At 36.1% G+C, this 21,173-nt stretch overlaps 1 long non-coding RNA gene across 1 annotated transcript; it reads right to left on the reverse strand.

Annotated features, from left to right (window-relative positions):
* Window positions 1-19,278: 19,278 nt before the first annotated feature.
* LOC118798729 lies at window positions 19,279-20,869 on the reverse strand. Its single transcript, XR_005006075.1, has 3 exons — window positions 20,587-20,869; window positions 20,259-20,390; window positions 19,279-19,757 (listed from the first exon to the last, which is right to left on the reverse strand). It is a non-coding gene; the product is annotated as an uncharacterized LOC118798729 (long non-coding RNA).
* Between the last annotated feature and the right edge of the window lie 304 nt (window positions 20,870-21,173).

Consider the following 21,173-nt stretch of genomic DNA (forward strand, 5'->3'; position numbering starts at 1 on the left):
CAGTGTGCTAATTAGCTAGGTAAGCAAACTTTGTAATCCAGTCCATTTTTTCGAGAAATGAGTATAGAATACATAATTGTTTGATTAATTAATTGTATCTATATTCTTAGTTGTGCAGCCTTTAGCTTGCTAACAAGCAAGTTAGCAGAATAAAGTAACAAACTCGAGATGCTAAGGGATTCCCAAAGGGGTAAATGGTGTAAAGAAGTTGAGGAGGTTAAGTTAAAAACACTGCTGACATGGAGGGTAGATGCTGTTGAAGATGTGCTCAGGAGGTATAGTTACTCTTTTTTTTTTAATTGAGGAAATATTATTGAGGCACCAGCAGAACACAGCGAAATTGCCCATGAAAATTTAAATGAGGAAACCTTGGGCTCTGGGAACATAGGACCCTGTAAATATTGGGCTGTATAGGGAACAAAGAGCCAGGGAAATGTAGTGATGACCCCAAACGGCCACCTTACTGCAAGGTCAGTATTAACACAGGTAACATAATTTAACTGAATAATTCTTTAAGTAAACTTGTATTCTAGAAACCAGCTTATTTGCAGTGATTTTCTTGTACTGATTGAGTTACCCAGCCTAAAGCTATAGTTCAATAAGTAAACTATTGTAGCATTTTGTAGCACCACATTATACCCCTTAGCGGAAATCGGTTTGACAGAATTCTTGATTTAATATAATTTTCATGTTTTTGTTCATCAATATTTTCTTACAACAATACCCAGCACGCATTATGTAAATACAACCCCATTTCCAAAAAAGTTTGGACACTGTGTAAAATGTAAATAAAAACAAAATGCAATGATGTGCAAATCATTTAAACCCTATATTTCATTGAAAATAGTACAAAGACAACATATCACATGTTGAAGCTCCACACTGTGAAAGACTGCATGATCAAATTACTTAATTAATATATAAATTCAAGAATAACATTTCTCAATGTAAAATAGCAAAGAACTTTTGCCTTCATCATCTATGATACATAATAACATTTAAATATTCAGAAAATCTGGAGAAATCTCTGTATGCAAGGGACAAGGCCAAAAACCAGTATTTGCTGGCTGTGATCTTTGGGACCTCAGGCAGCACTGCACTGAAAACAGACATGATTCTGTAATGGAAATCACTGCATGAGCTCAGAAACACTTCTGAAAACCACTGTCTGTGAACACAGTTCGTCGCTGCATCCACAAATGCAAGTTAAAACTCTAAAACATATAACATAAAACTCTAAAACATATAACATATGTGACATATAACAATAATATGAAGTGCAGCACATTATAGGTTTTACAGCAAAATATAAATCTATTAATATGAAAGATATGGGAACACATCTGTGAGTAGCACCGCTTGATATTTCGGTGGTGACACAATGAAAAAGCACTGTAGTTCAGCTTGAACTTCAGTGGAAGTTCTTCACAGTTATATGGCGCATCAAATATTCTGCTGTTATATTACATTTGTAGTTACTGTGCTTACATGTTAGCAAAATGACAGTTTCACAAACGTTTTACTAATTTTTTATCAGTTATGAAAAATACCTAATGGCTAAATGAGTTGCAATTTAAAAAGTTTAAAATGTAACTATAAGATGGTTTGTCTGCAAATGCCCTCCTAATCTCTGTGGTCTGTAGTCTCTTTAGTCACAGACCTATGGGCTATCAAATAAACCAAACTAACATTTGGTCATACTTTGGTCATCAGGCAAAATTGTAAAGAAAACAACGATTCTGTCTTTATTCACCACAAAATGGACACCAGTGCAGAAGCATAGCCTAAACCTTTTCAATGGGGTGGCCAGGTTAGTTTCAGCGGTTTCAATGGGGTGGCAAACTGCATCAGTAATTCTATGAATAATAACAAAATAACAAAATTTTTTATTTGTTAGGTGAGACTGCATGATTAAAATGGTTTGCGGACATGATAAGAGGCAACATCTGTTGTACAACCTACATATTAAACATATTTAGAGTAGTTGTCATTTCACATAGTGACTTAAGGCCCAGTCATGATAATACAGAATTCTTAGGGGGATTTTAATTTTTTAGGATAATATGGAATTGTATATCTCAGACTGTAAGCTTGGTGTGCACTGCCTAGGAACTGTAAATTAGTCACTAGATGGCAGTGTTGATTCAGCAGCTGGAGTCATATTTGCGTTACCTTCTTTTGTCTTTAACATATATTTGAGAAAACTAACAGTAACTGTTCAGTACAGAAATATTCTCCACAGTTTTAGCACAAGGTGCTTTAAGGCTAAGACTGTCCCAAAGGGGCCCAAAGAGCATCAACATTCAATGTATGTAAGAAAAAAAAATATCAACAACTGAAGATATTTTAGAGATTTGGGGTTTGAACAGTGCCCCACAAATCTCAAAATATCATGACTTTTCTATCTATAATTGAACTTTAACTGCCAGCCTTTCTCTCATAGTATATCAATTTACATGATACCTGTCTGGCACTATCCAGCTTTTCACTCTTCTTTTCTGATCTCAAAATCAAATGCCAAATGCACAAATAATGCACATTTAATGCACTGTCATTTCGACAGGACAATATACATAAAAATAGTTGTTTTTTTTTTTGTCTTTTTGTTGTCCTACTTTTGGCTAGAACTGTATTAAGTAATGTGTTTTATTTGTATGAGTGCAGTGCAGTAAAATAGCATATGGAACTTTTAAATGGGGCAATGTGGTTATGGATAATTTCTTCTCCAAAAACTCCAAAAACTTCAAAACGCTCCACTGTTGTGCGAAGTTTAGCAGCTGAGATATCTGGCTATCTGGCATAAACACACATTCCCAAATATAGAAAGATTTTTCTCTATATAAATCAGACCTGTATACCTCTTTCTTTCCAGAATAGCATTTTGGCTACGTGTACTAAAATTTGATGTTATGCATTACAGTGGAGTACCTTTTTTTGTTTAAAACTTAAACTGATGAAAGTTAACTGAAATTAATTAAAATGAATTGCACTGAACAAAATTAACTAAACTAAACTGAATCTAAATAAAGTAAACTTAACTGAACTGAATTTGATTTAACTGAACTTAGCTAAACTGAACTGAATTGAACTGATTGTAACTAAACTGACCTGAACTGAATTGAACCTAAGTAATCTGAACTGAGTTGACCTGAAAACTCAAACTGAACTGAATCAAATAAAAAAAAATGCAGAACAGACAGTGCAGAATTGCGTAAGTGTTTGAAAACTAGAGCATATCTTTTTTACCTTGTGTCTGGCAGCATCCTGCTCTTTTCCATCATTCAGAGATAAGCTAACTATTTGTGTCAAAGAATCAAAGTGTTAGCGCTGTAGAAAAACACACATAACTACAAAAGTGTTGTTGTATTCTTTCAAAAACATATGAGGCAAAATTATTGCCACCCATAAATAATATTGACTCATTTGTTTATACCTGAAATATAGTTTATGGCATGTGTGGTTTATACAGTATCATGAATTTAGATCATTTTCTTGAACGGTCCCAATGATCCATGTTGTATATTGTTGACAGTCATTGTTACAAGTAACAAGTATCTCCATTTTTGTTTTTCATTTTTTGACACACTTTGGGAAAATCAGCTGCCCTTTATATTGTGTGAAAATTTTGTGATGAATAGAGCAATATATACTCCAACGTTGCTTGAAATAAAATCTCTTTAAATTATGTAACTTACATTAACAGCTATATATATATATATATATATATATATATATATATATATATATATACATGTCTAATATATAGTGATGGCATCAACCTTCTTAACTTTTAATGTAAACTTATGTTAATAAGAGTTAATTCCAAGTGATTTTGGATGTACAGGACCTTTGCCATATGCAATAAAAATTGACAAAAAATAGAGTCTTTAATTGGAAAGCGACGAGATATACACACACACACCTGGAGAGATGATCAAATTGTACTTTCAGTCAAGAGTTTTTTCCTCAATAGTCCTGATGGGAACATATCACTCATTTCCACATTGAAACTGCAGCAGACTCGAATGTCTCATGGCACTTAAAACAGCTGGAACGGAGTCTAGGAAGTAGAAATGATTAAAAAGGAATAAAATGCATTAAAAATGGTCTTAAAACCCACTTGCCACGCATGACCCTACAACCTCTGTTCTTCAACCTCTCCTACCCAAACCCAGACACTGCGGAATCAATCCCTCTCATTCTCACTGGACACGGCCAATTAACCATTGCTAAGCAGGGCTATTAAAGTCTACTTAAACTCTGACCATCTGTAATAGCCTCACCCTATCACCAGCCACACACACAGATCTAATAGCTTTACCCAATTACCACTGAAGCGCTGGGGGAGAGAGGACGATGAGATCCACTAACGTGGTAATGAAGAACCTACGGCATACCTGTCTTATCTTAATAACCTTATATACACACACACAGTCTCTCTCTCTCACACACACATACACAGCAATCTGCTAAATGTCAATTGTGTTTCTTCTGGGAGTGTGTGTGAGTGGCATAGAGACAATGGCCGGAGGTTCCATTCACAAACTTGTGAGAGTGAGAGAGAGAGAGAGAGAGAGAGAGAGAGACATTGCAGCATATTTATGGATAAAGTATTTTTATACACCTTGTTCCATTTACACAGATTATTTGCTTTAAAACCCCAATAAGGATTATTTTGAAGCTAAATAAAAAGTATATTGTATGTAAATCAATAGAAAATATTTAGTTCATATAACCAATAAAATCAGCATATATTCATATCAGCACAAAATGTTAATTAATTACAAAAAAACAGACGTGTTTTTAGATCTGAAAAAGACACAGTACAAAGAATACATATTTAATGTTTTACATTAAACATCAACTTTATTGTTCTTTGTAAATATACACTGAATTTGAAATATACATTCTGAACAATATTTGAAATTTTGAATTTGAAAAAACGTTTCGGGAGGAAAACATGCAGGAACTGGGCATCAAGAGCTTCATAAAATTGCCTTCCATGGCTGAGCAGCTGCACAGTCTAAGATCATTGTGCAATGCCAAGTGTTGGCTGGAGTGGTGTAAAGCAAGCTGCCACTGGAATCTGGAGCAGTGCAAACATGTACTCTGGAGTTATGAATCACACTTTACTGTCTGAAAAAACATCACCTACTGGAACGCATAGTGCCAAAAGTAAAGTTTAGTGAAGGAGGGATAATGGTCTGGGGCTGTTTTTTCAGGGTTTTTAGGGATTCACTTAGTTTCAATGAAGGGTAATTTTAATGCTACAGCATACAAAGACCATCTAGAAAGTTATACTGCACAAGGCAAGGCCTATAAAGATGAGTTTGGTGTACAGAACCCTCACCCCAACCTAGGTTCATAAGGTAAAACATAAAATATTGTGGTTTTGGTTTGTAAATAAATTGAATTAAATTGAATAAACCTTTTCATCTCTTTATTGTAACTGGTCATGTCAACTTTCAGTGACATAGACAATCATAGAAATCTCCCGAAAATATTATGGCCATGCTGGAATTAGAGGACGATACAGGCATGAAATCAAAAACCTGTACAGCCCATTTAGGTCCGACTGGTGCCAATACATTTGAAACCCCACCGTGACCCAAACTGCTTGCATACACTAACATACATTAATTATCACAGATGTGGTTTTACAGTGAGAGAAAGAATGCATGAGAGTGTGTAAAACTTGAGTAATTTTCTACAATCTTATGTAGTTTTCTACAAAAAAATCACTCCTTAGAAAACAAACCAAGCCTGATGTTTTACTTGTGAAAATTCTGCCCAAACCTGGCCAAGAACTGATATTATGTCAGGCCAGATTGGATAGCAGACCTCTAGCTAAAATATGCTAACAAATAATTTTGGCATCAATACAAATTTGGCATTTTAAAGGAATACCCCAGCGTTTTTCACTCTGATCTCTATCTGCTGCATCTGTAGTGTAAAGCTGATTACTATAGACAATAATGCCAGCCGTGTCCCTATATTTAGAAAAGAACCCAGCAGCAGCAGCACAAGGGAACATATCAAGATTATTTTCATGGTAATCAACCTTACAGCAGCAGACAAAAATGTCACTGAAACTCCTGGAATATTCCTTTTAAAAAACTGTTTTCCATGCATATTTCACTCAGATCCACATGTTCGCACCATGAAACACGTGAGTATAGGGGTAAATGTGAGGAGGCCCCGGTTCCCCTTTGGCATGTTAACTATGACAATTACAACAGTTAGATCTGTCATAATACACTGTATATAAGCACTACTAGCTTTGAAGTCAACATACACTTAAGTACACATGCAAGCACACTCAAACTGACATACACAGTTTCTGACAGTAAAGGGAGCCTATTGTTCAGTATAGTGAGTGTGTGAGGCTTCATCTTCACTTGTCAAAAGGCCTTATTGGCTGACAGCAAAGCAAGCACTGCTGACATACCCATCACTCTCACTGACACTTACTTTCTCTCATTCTCTCTCTCCCTCTTATACACACACATTTGTTTTTATACAATGTTAGAACTTTGTCATATGTATGCTCCATATGTATTATATTTCCAAGATATATAAAATATTCTGATATTAGATTCCTAAAAATAATATTGTCTTTATTTTCATTTTTTTCTGGAGACTTACTTTCAATTTTTTAAAGAGATATGTTTCCACATATCCAAAGTTCAGTCTTAGAAGTTGGTTGCATTTTCTGCTTCTCACGATCCAAATAATCCCAAACACATTCAAAGATGCTGACATCTGGCCTCTGCGGTGGTCAGTCCACTGTTCTGAGAACACCAGCAGCTTTTTTACTTGATTTGTAAATTCCTTTTCTCAGTAACGGCTTCTGGACAGCTGGACATCCTTTCAGTGGAGCGTGATTTTCTCCTGTTTCTCAAAGATGAAAGCTTTAATTACTCTTTATTTGACCTGGTAGACTGTTCTGGTGGTCTATCAGGTCTTGCACAGTTGTCCGTTTTCATTGTGTCTATCTTTTAATACATTTTTGAACAAGGATCTCCAAAATGGTAACTTTATAAGAGAGGCCAAACAGTGTCATTACTTTTCATGTAAGGTAAAGAGATTTTATTCCAATTTATTTTGGAGCATTTCTATTGGACCAATCATCATGAGTTTTTTACACAATATAAAGGACAGCAGCTGCGTTCAAATGTGTTCAAATACATTTTTTGGACAGTGATGATATGTACCATATGTGTTAAGTACCTGTAATAAGAACTGTCTAAACCTAACCTTAACCTCAGTAACCAAAAAGGTTTTGTTATTTTGGTTTCAAAAATGTGACACTTTACAAAGTGAGGACCATTCTCTTGGTCCTCATATTGTAGTTTTTTCTGTAGTTTTTGTCCCCAAAATGCATGAAAACGAATACACAAACACTTTCTTTTGCTAAGTATTGTCCCTCGCACATGCACTTACACAGAAACACACACACACACACACACACACACAGACACATCTAGGGATCGATTGACATCTGTGTTGCTCACCATGGACAGGCCTGTCTGCTAGGCCCTAATCTCCGCGAGTCCCCGTTCTCCCTGGGAGCCCATTATGGGCGTGCGCTGTGTGTTAGCCCATTAATCTGCTGATGGTGTGGCACGCTAGATTCCTTCCCCACTAGCTCCCAAGGGAAGGTGTTGTGGTGATAGATTGAGCCCTGTGTGTGTATGTGTGTATGTGTGTGTGTAAGCCATCTTCATCTCTTTGTGCGACCAGAATAAAGAGAAAAGACACCACAACAATATCCTACTTTGGTCTCTCTCTCTCTCTCTCTCTCTCTCATTTAGAGTCTGGTCACAGCTTTCTCTCTTCTATCTGACTGCTGCTTGATTGTTATTTGATCCTGCATTCTTCAATGAATGCAGACAGAACTAAAGTGTCATAAGGTTGCCTCTATGTGTGTCTGTACATCAGTCTATCTCTCTCCTTTTCAAATATCTCTAATATAAGCTATAATTCAAAAGTTTGAATTGCAATTTGAAAAACTGGATCCACTGTTCTCAATAATGTAAAACCAATTTTATTTAGATCCATGTATGAAATGATTGTAATATCTTGAAACTAAAGACGCCAGTAAAGGTTTCTTCACGCAGAACCATAGAAGGGTCTTTAATTCCATGAAGACCCTTTTAATTAATGGTTCTTTGGAGAACAATGTTTGTAAAGGGGATATGTGAATGTTTAAGTTCAAAGAACCTCCACATAAGGTTCGAGAACCCTTAAATTTGTAAAGAAACTTTGTTATATGAAGATTTTTAAAGTCTTTAAAAGGTTCTTCACACTTATAAATCTGGTTTTCAAATATGGTTCTTTATCATAATAGAAATATGGAGGTGGGTGATGGAAATCCTGTAGAATTTGGTAAAAAAAAAAAACCATGAGCATGTGTTTTGGTAGACATTTTAAATGTCAGAAAATCAGTACACTGGTCTTTTATTTGGTTGGGCCGTATTAGCCAATAATGCTGGAGGGGGAGGGGCAAACACACAAAAATGATTTGTTGTTTTTACTTTAAAGTAAGTAGCTGTCTTAAAATCGCTTATTTAATTGAACTTCACACTAAATTAACAGATCAATAATCTGGTTTAATGACTGTGAGATTGCAGCAAAGACAAAAAAATCCTGAGTCTCACAGATAAACCTTGAGATTGACAGCTAAGGTTTTTCAGGGAACCAAAAGTGGCACAAGTTCCCAACTCTCGTCCTGGAGTACCCCTTGTCCAGCACATTTTTGTGTTTTCCTGCACTAATGCACCCACTTCAACCCAGGAAAGGCTTGATAGTTGGTTGTTAAGTTGAATGAGGTTTGTGGGGAGCAGAAAAAACAGTAAAATGTGCAGGGCAGTGGGTACTGTAGGACCAGGTTTGGGAACCACTGCTCTATGGTGTCGCTCAAAGAACCTTTGTTTTTAAGATCGCACAACATCATAGTCTTCAAATATTTAGCAAAAAGCTCTAAAAAACTTCATAATAATGGTAGCTGATTCCACAATCATTGAATAAGCTGTATAACATCAAGAAAGATGTTGAGAATGCTTTAATGTATTGTATTTATTGTACCATAATTTTGTTACAATACATTTTTTTCAGGCCATATATGGAAACTAAGCCCGTTTTGAACTATCAGTGTGGCTAGAGATCATTTATATATGCATTAGTCTTAAAGGCACAGCAACAAAAACAGCCTGTTTAATTCTAAAGAATAAAGAAAGGTTGGAAAATGGTCACTTAAAATTTACTATGACTGGTACATTTAAAAATACTTGAGTCTAGTTTACTAGTTTATAATATTTCAATCTATACTGTATACATCAGTATTAAAGAAGTTTTTAAGCACCATTTTGTTATTGCACATTATCAATTTTTCATGAAAATAGGTTCAATTTACAAAAACCTGAAGTTCTAAGAACCACTGTAGTAAAGGAAATTTTAGAATTCCAGTATGAACATATATGGGTTCATATGGTATGCAACTTCAAACTTCAGCGTTAATATAAATCCATCCTGCCGTCAGCCTGTTTGCACTTTAGTGTTTTTTTTCTGTTCCTTGATAATACAGGTGTACTAAGCTGGCATGTTCGACTGTGGCTGTTGGAACACAAACACCAGCATGTTCCGATCAATAGCTTCATTAAACGTGAATTAGTGCTAACTTGATCAAACAGCACGCTTTAGCGCCAATCAATTACCATGGTAACCGTGAGGGGCCGTCTGGCTGACACAAGGGCCCACTCGATCCGCAGCAGGAGATGCCAATCACTCTCCACAGCCCACAGTGCGCTGAGAGAGGGAAGAGGGAGGAAAAGAGGAGACAGAGGAGGGGTGGGGTGTGTGTAGGTCTCCGTGGCTCACTCCTCCAGCACATCTCCAAACTCAAGATGAAGTTCTAGAATGGGAATAGAAGAGAAAAAAAGAATTTTTATTTCTTGAAGCGAGAAGAGTAGATGGAGGGAAGCTATCGGTGGATGTGGTGCTTGCATTCACTGCCATCATTATCCTGTCCACAGAGAGAGAGGGAGAGAGGGAGAGAGGGAGAGAGAGAGAGAGAGAGAGAGAGAGAGAGAGAAAGAGTGAAGGGGAGGAGGGCTAATTGATCTGCTCTCTCTCTCTCTCTACAAATCCACCACACGTCTAACAAACATTACATGGCAAACATGCAAAGGCCTAATTAAAGGAATACTCCAGCATTTATAACCTAATCTCTATGTGACTATTTGTTTTCCACAGTTGATCACCGTAAGCAGTAGCATTTCGGACAGTTTTTATATCAATTGCTTAAATATTTGTTAAGACTACTGCAATTAATAGGGAATTCCAATAGTTCTTTTTTTATTTCTGCATGAATGAAGCATTAAGATATAAACAAAGCCATACTTCATTCTAAAAAAACCTAATGAGTCAGAATTATTTTCAGTGGTGATGATGGTAATGCCCTTAAAATTTTCTTTGACAGAAAGTTACTTCATGAAATTGTTACAAACATTGTTAAATCATATTTTTGTGATAAAGTTTTGACCTAAAACATCATTTTTGAAAAGACATTTATGGTTGAGAGGTACATGCAGGGTGTTGTGAGGTAAAACAGTCCCCAAAGATAAGCCATTTTCATGGATTTACCACTGTTTTACCATTATCTACAGTACACTGAAAAACTCAGAAGACGTGTGGCTTCATTGGTGGTTTTGGGAAGTAAATGAATGGTTATATTTGTGTTACAGAGATTTTGACTCCTGGTCACCACCACTAGTAAGTTTTACTAGAGCACAGCACTTTGCATTTCACGTCAAACCACTCTGAATGACATTATTTACATCTCTACAATTCAATTCTGAAGACATTTTGAAAAATCAGTGCAATTACCCTTTAAAACCACAGCTTCCCCCTCTTCCATAAAACTGTTCAATGTCAAAATATAATACACATTGTACACACATGCCAATTTTGCCAATACAGACAAAAACTTGTCATCTTGTCATCTGCTGACAAGTATGAAGGCCAGACATAATATTACTCAAGAACAAAGCCACCTCCTTAGATTATAATTCTGATAGTGATACTTTGGAGGTGTGGTAAAATATCCTTGCAGATTTCTTTGAAAAACCGAAAGCAAGTTTCCTGAAAAGCATGGAACCTTTAATAATGGCAAAATGTGCACACACTAAACATCAAAACAATTTTCTGTTAAATACAGGCTAACTATAGAATGATCTCTTCCTCTAACATTTACTCATTTGAGTTATTGTTTCTGTTTCTAAAGCCAACAAAGCTGGTGAAAGGAGTAAATTTAGGCCTATGTGGCTGCATGTGGTCGGTATGTATTTGATAAATTGTGCCCGTGCACTGAACTCCCCCACTATGGAGACAGCTTATCTTAATGAAAGACCACAAAACCAATGTAGCAAGATCATTACTGTAATCACAGGCACTGATGAGGTATGTTATCTTTATCATTGCACACACACATGCATGCACACATATTGGTATAAAGGATGCCCTGTCCATATGTACATTCAGGTAATGGATGCAGATATGAAAATAACCTACGCTAAAAGTGATAGCACAGCAGATCCTGCTCTAATTGGCCTGTGTAAAAGTGATGAATACATAGCATCAGACATTATAACTCATGCAGTAAACAGTATGTATATAGTCAGTTCTACTTTAACAGCCTACAGAGGCAGCATTGCATAGCATTAAGTGTAGATTATGGATAATCTAAAGATATTATAATGGCATGAATACAAGAATGGCTTACAGTCAAATGCAAAAATTTAAACATACCTGGTCAAATTATGCATTTTGTTGTGAAAATGCATTAACAAATTCTCTTCATGGAACTTAAATATGTCATTGTTCTGCATAGTTTAGTGAGCAGTTCAGCAAGTAAACAGTACTTGCGCATTAAAACGCGCATGCTCTCTATAGAAGATGTGTTAACTTATTTTTAATTAGAACACCAAGAAAACATGTAATTTGACCACAGGCTTCCAAACGTTGGCATACAACCATACATCAGTGGAATGAAAGCTTAAAAAAAAAATGAAGAGAAAAAGAAAAGCAAAGGGAGGAGTAGAGAGAAGGAATGGAGAAGCAGTCACACACACACACATACAATGCAAAGTCTTAAGCCAGCTAAAAAGACTGTTAATGTCACAGTCCTTGCTGGTGATAACAAAAGCATGGTGTAGTTTTATAATAATCATTTCTTACTCAAAGTGCATTGAAACATGCAGAGAATGTGCCACATGTTTACAATGTGAGAAGGCCAGTCTAGCATCTGCACTCTTGGATTACACAGTCATGCTGGTGTAGGACGTGTAGAATGTGGCTTGGTGTGGCATGTGGACATCCCTGCAAAAGACGTCATCTAGAAGGCAGCCTATGTTGCTCCAGTGTATGTATCTTTCAGCGCTAATGGTGCTTTCACAAATGTGCAAGTTACTAACACATGGACACTGCTACACCCCATATCACAACAGACCCTGGTTTTTGAACGTTACGCTGGCAACAATCAGGATGGTCTTTTTCTTCTTTGGCCCAGAAAATACAATATCCATTATTTCTACAAACAATCTGAAAGGCTTACTTGTCAGACCACAATAAATGTTTCCACTGGGCATCAGTCCATTTCAGATTAGCTCAAGCCCAGAAAAGTCAGCAGTGCTTTCGGACATTGGTCAACTTCACCAATCAAAGGTTTTTTTTCTGTAATGATTACATGTTCTGAGTTGTACACATGAGACAGGACAGTAACATTACATACCGGCCTGATTTTAGCCACTGAGAACAATGTGGCTGAAGTTGGCTTCCAATTCAAACCTTAATGGTGCAGCAGTTACATTCTGACTCCTCAGCCGTTATAATAATAACTGCTGCACCATTAAAAGTGGAAAGGGAAAATTTGAACAAGAGGCTGGCGAATAAGAAGCCGACTTCAGCTTCGTCAGAGAAGACTAATAAACGGTCCTTTTCCACAGGATGTAATAGTGTTTTTACTGAGAAATAACCTGAGGTTATTTTTTATGGCTCTTTTTACAGAAGGCACCGGAGTCTTTACTGATGCGGGACCGTGCAGTCGGTAAAAAGGACTAACATGGTGCATTTGCATAGGACTAAAATCAATGAGAAACGCCGGTAATAATTACATTACCCCACCTCCTTATGTTAACTAATCCTCCAAATAGGGCTTAAGGGATCGAAAGTCATTCATTCAGTGGTCATTTTTGGCTTTGCCTTTTATGCACAGAGATTTCACTGGATTCCTGCATTATTTGTTGATGCTTTTTTGAGTATTTATTTGACTGCGTCACATTTTAAGACGTCTTCAGAACATTTCACAATATTCTTTGTTTTTAATTGCTCCTGTCCCAACTTTTTGGAATGCTTTGCAGGCAATTTATGAATGAGCATATATTTGTGCTATATTTAACATATACATAAATATATATATATATATATATATATATACACATATATATATATATATATATATATATATATATATATATATATATATATATATATATATATATATATACACATGCTATATTTACTTAAGAAAACAGTAAAGTTGATGAGGTAACACAAATATTTTGTCTTTTTGTCTTGGCATTGAGGTTTGTTGAAAGAAACACAAAAACAGTAATAATTTCTTGTTTTCAGTTCTGGATATTTTGTGTCTGGTTTCTCTTCTTCTTGATAAATAGATTTGTTCAGTCCCATCACCAGCACAACTGATTGAACCCCTTAAAATCCCAGGCATATTACATACTAAGGCTTGTTATTCAGTAACTACAGGGCCTTTAATGCAAACTGGCTGAACTATTACTGAAGTGCGTTACAAAACTTTGGGCCCGCTGATGGGCCCTGGCTATTTAAGTGGTTAATTAAATGAAGTAGAGGTTTGGAAATGGTTAAGCAAACAGTGACAAATATAAAATTACAATGTATTGTAATAACATTTACTTGTATCTATTGCAATGTTAGCATTTTTCCAAGCAAATAATAATATAATAATATAATGTTCTCAGGTGGCCTAAGACTAATGCACAGTGCTGTAACTTCAAAGAGAAGTGAATAGAATAGAAGAGAAATGGCAAGATGAAGCCAGCGACAAAAAGGAGAAGCAAATGAAAATAGAAGCCCTCTGTGCCTTTGTCCAGCCTGACCCGTCTACACTGACCTCCAGTATCCCATCATCCCCCAGCGGAGCACTGTACAGATGTCTGTGGTATTGCGCAGTGCGGTGATTTCCCATGTGTTGTACCCTCCCGTGAACCCTCCAATTCTCTCTCTTTCCTCTCCCTCATCTCCAAAAGCTTATAGATTCCTGGCTGGGATTCAGATGGTAATTGAATATGGTTTGCGTCTGTTCTGATGATAGCTGAGAAAGAGAACAGAGGCTTGGCTGAATTGGGCTTTAACACCTGTTGCTTTGCTGTAAATGTGAAGTTATCTCCAAAAGCTGTCAATTAAAAAATAATTTATGATAATGATCACCATCATTATAGGCCACACTCCATAGTATTGCAAAGGCTTTATGATGCATGGACCTGAAGGTGTTGATACAGGTATATTGACTCTGGAATGTTAAAATGAATCCTAGTAAACAGGAACAATATTCTTTCTTTTAGCCAAAATAAACTGTTTGAACTGTTTTCAAACATAAATATGAATAAAAAGGGAGGTATAAGCATGCTTTGCATGACATTTAAAGAAAAGGAACCCACACCAGCAGGAGCTTACAAAGGCTCATGTTTGCAGTCAAAACTTTCAAAATGAGAGGGAAAGAGTTCATAAACTGTTTTGTTACACAGTGTTGTCATCATTTCCACATTGAAATTTATATCTGGGGATACATGTAAAAAAAAAAAAATAAGCATTCAAAAACTATGCTATAGAATTTCAGTGTCCTCATAGCTAGTTAAGGCCATGCAAGAAGTATATAACACACAGGGGGTAGCTAGGATGGTAAAACAAGCCTCGTTAGATGAAGTACACTCATGAGTAAAAATCTATGAAGCTCTACTTGAAACATGCACAGACGGATGGGGGGGGGGTTACCCTTTGACAGAGCCCTAAGCTGTGATTATCTGTGCAGGCAGCAAAGGGAGCTCTCACGGGCATCCTAACCCCTGCCTGCCAATAATTAGCCCCAGTTAATTACAACCCTACTGCAGGTTAAGCTAGTGAAAACCACCCAAGAGATAACACACACACACACAGGCTCACACACACCTCCTGAGACTGGTTTTATGAGCTCAGTGCCCAGGTCCAGAGCTGAGTCTGACCAGTGTCAATATCAGAACTGACAGCTGACAACACACACACAAACACAGAAGAGGCTTCTGTGAGCAACTGTAGGAGGTAATACAGGAAGAACTGACTGAAAAATGGCTTGAGGTCCTACTGTTCTGGGGCAATTTACTCTTATAGTGTCATGTCATCCTTTTGGAGTTCAAACTGGATTTAGGCCCGCACACTAATCTAAAAAGGGTGGACAGTAGTCCAATCCAAATCTGAAATGAAGAGATATAATACTGAAAAGCAGTACAAATGGTCACACTTGACCTTCCTCAGAGCAAGAACTCTCAACACAATATGGTGTCACATATGTTTTAGATGGATATTTAGAGTAAATGCGTTCGGTATTGGGCTTGATCTTCTTTCAAGGCAATCAGAGGGATGTGAAAAAAATTACTAAAAGATACAAAAAAGGACTCCTGACAACCCTGCAAGACCTGGTAGAGCCCTAAAATGGTCAGCAACAGATAAACAGTACTTAAAGCTTTCATCTTCGAGAAAATCAAGCTCCACTTTCGCTTCATATCTGGAAAGAGTCCACAGATGTTTCTGTCCATTCTTAGTGTAAGTAGTGTATTGTTTTAGCAAAGATTTTACTTTCACTCAAAGCAGTTATACCATTTAAATGTGCAGGGTTATTATACTAGAATTCTACCGATTTTTCCATTAGCCTACTGTGTGTGCACACAGAGGAATTAGACCTCCGCATTTAACCCATCTGTGCAGTGAAACACCCACATACATGCACACTAGCGAACACACACACTAAGGGGCAGTGAGCACAATTGCCCAGGGCGGTGGGCAGCCCTGTCCACGGCGGGCAGCCCTGTCCACGGCACCCGGGGAGCAACTGGGGTTTAGGTGCCTGTACTGTACTGTACTGTCAGCTGAGGTAATCGAACCGGCAACCTTCCAGTCACAGGGCTGGTTCCCTAACCTAAACTTGGCTGCAAGTTTTCATTCAAATCAGGCAGGAGCAGACCTGATTCTACTTGATCAAATGGTTTCAAACTTTAATTGAGCTAAATGAACTAAATGAAATAAGAAACCTGCAACCACACTGTCCTTTGTGGTTAAAATTGAACATCCCATTAATCCCCTTAATGCCTCTAAAATCTACTTCACAGAAAACATACATGAATTGGTTATGAGTGCACAGGCTAATTCCTAAGATATCATTATGAGATTTGGATCTGGGCCTAAAATATGTTTTGTTTGTTTGTTTGTTTTTTTCAATCCATTCATGGCGGAGTGGTACATGACAATAAGAAAGTACCAAAAAGAAGGTATGTTCTTTCAGATTTACCACTATTTTTACCATTATCAACATACAAAAACTATATAATGGCTATATTTGCCTTATAGACATTGCCCCTGGTTCCTAGCACCACTGTAAGGAAATATAGTCAGTAAGTTTCTCTACAATGAACCACTTCATGTCAAACCACTCTGAATGACTTTGTTTATATCTCAATCACTAATTTATTAAGAAATTTTGAAACATTGGTGGAATTCCACTTTAACAGCCTTGCACCTATTGACATTCAGGGGTAAATGCACAGAAAATTATGCATTGGCTTTGGAATACATTTGTTTACCATAGGCTGACATCGGCTACTATAGGTCCCATTTTGGCCTAGCTACAAATTTGCACATGACCTCAGAGCTCTATTCTCAACCTCCATTGGTTTGTCTGTTCCTCTCTCTTTTCTTTCTTGTTCATTTTCTGTGTCCTTTCCATATTCCATAACAGTGAAAGTGAAGGAACAAACAACCACACTCTAACTCATCCCGTACTACCTGCAGTAATAATTATAATCTCATGGCATGTTAACTTTTCATGGTCTCTGAGGAATCGGAGCTCACATAACCATTTAGAACAATCCAATTAACTGCAGGAAATTAGCCAATTAGCAATTACACACTGAAGAGAGGACTCATCAGGGTGTATCTAATCCACACCTCTGGAACATGTTAAAGCTGAGCACCAGCTGACGGCTTACTCCACACACACACACACACACATTAGTGAAGGATATCATCCACTGACATTAACATAATCACAGTATCAGCTACAAATATTACAAACACTAATAGGAACGGATAGCTGACAACGAAGCTAAGATGTTAAAACATACTTGTTTTTATGCACTGTTATGATGTGGGGTGATATATACAGTCAGAGACCACCCCTCATTTAATTTCCAGAAAAACAGGCATTAGATACAAGTTGTTAATTTTTTTTAAAAGATGTTTCTGAGGAGATTAGATATAAAATAATCCACAGGTGTGAGAAGGAGGAAGTCAAAGGAAAATAAATGGAAAAAAAAAACAGGAGTTTCCAAAACTGGGGTTTAAAAAAGTATTAAAAGACACAGAGAAAATGAGACTCCTTACAACCATGCAAGACCTGGTAGACCACCAAAACTGTCCCCATCAGATAAACAGCACCTAAAGCTTTCATTTTTGAGAGAAAGGAGGAAATCAAGCTCCACGTTTGCTTCAGATCTGTAGCTGTGTAGCTGAAGAAGATATAACTAAGAAAAGAAAATAGACAAAAAGGGAGAAAATATCCAAATTACATAAAGAAGCTGTTACAAAGCCTTGGGTGGATTACCGAACAGGCCAGTGGGGGCAGTGTCGGCAGCAGCCTGTAGCAGGTACACTCAAAAAAATGACTTTGAATTTACTTAATTTTTTATTAATTTTTTTTCGTCAAAGTGTTGCACGAAATTAAATTTTCTACATTCAGATATATAATTCGAGTAACATTTACTCATTACCTATAAGCAATGCCAACTTAACTATATTTTGCAGGATTTACTTCAATAACTAAAATGAATCATGTTCTTTCTACTTAGGCAAATTATGTAGATTGTTAAAAATACAACTTTTTTAGTTTGATGCCTTTCTGATGACATTTACTCATTGCTTGTAAGTTTTGCCAGCTTAATTATATTTTGTAAAATTTCCTTGAAGTGTCATTTTAACTAAACTTAATCATGTTCATGCTATTTCATTAAATTATGTAGATTGTTAAATAACTTTAGTAAAACTACTAAATTCTAATGTATTTCCAAATAGTTACTCATTGTTTATGTACAACAGCTTAATTATATCACAGACCAATTTTAAATGTTAATTTTCACAAATTAAACTTCAGCTACACTTATTAATGTTCCATCTATTTAAACATATGGTCAAGACAATGATTATCATGACAATAAAAAAAATTAGTGACTTTATTAAGGTACATCAAATGCACATGCATGTTAGGATCAACTAAAGTACATATTTGCTTTACCACTATAGAAAAACACTGAATATAAAGTAATAAAACAAGACTGTAGACAAAATAAAGCAGACTAGTAAAAAATAGACTAAATACTTCTCTAAAAATGCACAGGTATCAATACATTATTGCTTGTCTTGCAGGCAACACAAGCTAAAATGCAACTTTACATACAACAATAAGCTTCAAATAGAACACCTCAATTATAAACAAATTCACCTAAATGTGTGTGCCTTTAATCACAATTAATTAAGTCTTAGGTAATGGCCCAGAATTTGTGAAACAATGAAGTAACATTCAGTAATTATGTAATGATAACACCAACCTTAAGTGTAACTTTACAACAGCAGATATTTAAAATAGAACAGCACAATTACACAGTATTAAATGTTATATGACTTTGATGACAATTGGATATTGTGTAATGATCAAAATAATGCCCCAGAAATAGTGCCTACAGAGTACAGCCTTCTTGTCAAAGCACTGCCTCTAGTTAGCAGAACCTTATTTTGCTTGTTAGACTTTGCAAATTTAGGGTGAAAATTTATAGAGCTCAAACTGTTCAAAAGACTACTTTGTACAGCTTTAGCAAAAAAAGACTCTAAAATTTAACTGCATGCTGTTTTATAACAAATTGTTCTTAAACATGACCAGGATCTTGACATGTTGTATAGAAAATTATTGAAATGTCATTGAATTTTAAAAGAGATGTTGACAAATACAGCCATACTTGTTTGTGACGTAAGCGTCGTTCAAAAGCCCATTGCTTTTCAATCAAAGCAGAAGCTAGTGTGAAAAGTTCCATATATTTCCATAACGGACAGCCTATTTTGACTATCCCAAGATTTTGTTCTCCAAACCAAGAATATTAGGGGAGAGCTTTGCACCATCCTTTGGCATGAGGAATGTACAAATTCATAGCATTATTTCCACCCATTGTGATGACCAATATTCAGTGTATAGATTACTCCAAGCATTACTGCAGTCTGGTGCAACTGATTTGATGTTTCCTACAATAACATTTCCATCAGCGTCAATGTCTTCATACTCTCCAAGGGTTCCACCCTCTTCTGATGACATAAATGCCCATTTCAGTGCTGTGCTGGTCTCTCAATATGTCTTCACCATGAATGTCCTAATAATTAAATCTTGTTATTAATACTAAACTCCATTGTAATCTTGCTCCATAAAGAGTAAGTTCAGTTTATTTCTCATTTGAGCTCTTCTAAATACTTCTAGGTACCTCCAACAGTTTATTTAATATCAAATACTTATTTTATGATTAATATAAATAAAATCAGCCTCTCATCTCCACAAAACTCCATTCAATGGTAAAATACACATTACAAAATGGATAGTTCTAGTTCACCCTTCTCACATTAGCACCTACAATCTATGGTTGGTCCTAACATACAAACACATCAACGCCTCTTTTCGATTTGGATTTACTACACAGATGGGAGGGGGCTGATTTTATTAAGCAAATGTTATAAGCAATTGATATAAGAACTGTGGTGCCTGGAAGACACACAGTATTTAAAAGAGCACAAATATGAAATAAGATGAATTTACCTTAGTTAGAAATTAGAATTGAATTAGAATGATGGTGACGTGCTTAGGTCACATACTGACTTACCCTGTACTCCTTGATAAGAAATCCATCATCATCATTCAGGGGCGGACAAAGAGCTTTTATGATGGCTTCTCTTTTAAGGTGGACATTCTTCGCCTGCACATATTGATTGCACTTGTTAGAATATACCTTAACCTGTTTAAAAGGGTACATTAACTTGACAAGAATACAAGGAACAGATAAAAGAAACATGTGAACATCAAAATCCCAATCATCTTAGAGACTTAAAAATGATTAATTTGAACAATAAAACAAAAAAATAAAGAGTAGCTTCACAAAACAAATAGCCTCATAGTTAAACATCAAATCTGGATCATAAAAATGCACTTACCAGAGACTTAGAACATGACAGAGAATCCTTTAAAACATGGCACTCAACAACCTTGTTAAGCCTTAACCTATAAACAAAGAGGACATTTAAATAAAACTAAATGAAAGACCAAGTTAACATTTTATCTTAAACATAAGCTTTCCTTTAATGTTTTATTGCTTTACCTTAAATGTTTTATCTCACCATGTGGAAGGACATAACAGTGCATTATTTTGGCTGAAATTTAATACTCTTACAATAATATATTATTTTACTCATATTTAGCTATTTATTTTAATCCTGTGAACATTATTTTAGTTTGAAACCAACTATGATATTTAAGCCACATCAAGGTTCTTTTAATCAATATGGCTAACAGGATTCCCTGTCTAGGGTTTGTGCATTATTGAGCATCAAAATCAATGTATAATAATTACTTCTACCACTTGGCACTTGAAGACCATAATGTTTAACATAAATGCAGGGTGACTAAACATAAGGTAAACCCCATTTTGGTAACAATGACAGGGGAGTTACATGAGCAAAATACATTTGTGAGTGTGTCTGCACCATCTTATATACAAAATAATGTTCTGATTATAATAATG

Source organism: Colossoma macropomum, unplaced genomic scaffold, assembly GCF_904425465.1.
Source record: "Colossoma macropomum unplaced genomic scaffold, Colossoma_macropomum, whole genome shotgun sequence".
NCBI classification, from domain to species: Eukaryota; Metazoa; Chordata; class Actinopteri; order Characiformes; family Serrasalmidae; genus Colossoma; species Colossoma macropomum.